Source organism: Gymnoscopelus braueri (genome assembly GCF_963280865.1).
Source record: "Gymnoscopelus braueri genome assembly, chromosome: 19".
In the NCBI taxonomy this organism is placed as follows: Eukaryota; Metazoa; Chordata; class Actinopteri; order Myctophiformes; family Myctophidae; genus Gymnoscopelus; species Gymnoscopelus braueri.
In genome coordinates this window covers 49237710-49239412 of record NC_137621.1, presented here as the reverse complement: position 1 = coordinate 49239412, position 1703 = coordinate 49237710, and positions in this window count along the sequence as shown.

Below are 1703 nucleotides of genomic sequence, written 5' to 3'. Positions count from 1 at the left end.
TGTATCGCTCTACAAAGATCTGTCAAGTTGAAGAAAAAAAAAAACGTGCAATTATCATCCAACACTTAAAGCCTGATTGACAGTGATACTTCATCTCATAGCGGTGTCGCATGTCGAAAAACAGCAGACCTACACTCTCACAACGTGTCGCCCCAGTCTGCTATTTTCCAGCGCAGGACATGTTGTCAAAAATGGATCCATGAGGCAACCCCATTTACCCATGTTGTCTTAACCCTTTAAGACCGGGCTCATAGCTCATAGCGTGGCACTGAGTGCTGCGCTATGAGCTTGTAGATCTGCTATTTTTTTTTAATCTTAAAAATGTGTATAAATCTTTATATATATATATTTTTTAAAGCGAACATTTGCTTCAGTTTTGAACAGTTTAAAAAAAAAAAACTTATGTTGCTATAATATCAGTGGTTCTCAAACTTTTTCATGTCAAGGACCTCCCCAAATGATATGTATTTGACCCCCCCCCCCCCCATTTCAAAATATTTTGTTCCAGGGACCCCCCAGAAGTTGTAACATGAGTTAAAAATGTTCTATCTATATACAAATATTTGCACATATTTTCACGATTTAAAAACAAAATAGCCCAAAGAAATCTTAAAATGACACAAATGCGTTCCCGGTCTAAATGGGTTTAATCAACACTGAGGATTTGGGTGCCAATATAGTTTAGTTCAGTGATTCTAAACCTTTTTAAATGTGAAAGACCCCCAGTTTTATATGCATTCACGATTTTTGGCATAATGGATCGTACGTCTCTTCACTGATGGGTTTCAATTACTTTCCCATGGCTTCTACAAAACTTTCATTTACTACTAAAGCTTTAATAAACTAAATATCCATGAACAAAACAAACAAAGTATCATTCAGTTGTGCCACTGGAGGTGATGTGCAGTGGTGGAAAAAACACTCACATTTCTTACTTAAAGGTAGGGTAAGTGATATTTTTTGGTTAAAACAAAAAGTATTTTGTTAAAAGGTTAAAATACTATATTCTGATAGTAATCATTGCTATAGAGTGTTTTTTCAGTAACAGATGTCTCCCTGTCTCTCCAGCTCTTTAATAAACAGAAAATAAATGTTTCGGTAGGTGTCAAAATCTCAGCCAATCAGGAGAAAGTACCCTTTTTTAAGCTTAATTTGTATAGTGTTCCAGTTCCAATTGTGCCTGCTCATTTCTTAGTGTCATCACTTCCAATTTCACTTGTTTAATCTGTATCCTGATTGAGTTCTCTGTCCTGGTTGGATAAAATTGGAAATGAAACTGAAACTGAAACGAAAATGCATTTTCTGTTTAATAAAGAGGTGGAGAGACAAGGAGACTCCTAATACTTAACAAACACTCTATAGCAATGAGTACTATCAGAATATAGAGCTATTTAACAATTATTTTAACCAACGCAAATCACTTACCCTACCTTTAAGTAGAAGTATCAATGCTGCAATGTAGACAATACTCAGTTACAAGTAAAAGTCCAAATGAGTAAAAGTACAAAAGTATCGGCATCAAAATGTAGTTAAAGTACCAAAAGTAGAAAGTACTAATTATGCAGAATGTCCCATTTCACAAGTTTTCAAATGTATACAAAGCTTTTATAATAATAGTGGGAGTAAAAGTACAATATTTGCCTCTGAGATGTAGTGGGGTAGAAGTAAAAGTACTGAAAATACTCCAGTAAAGTGTGACTACT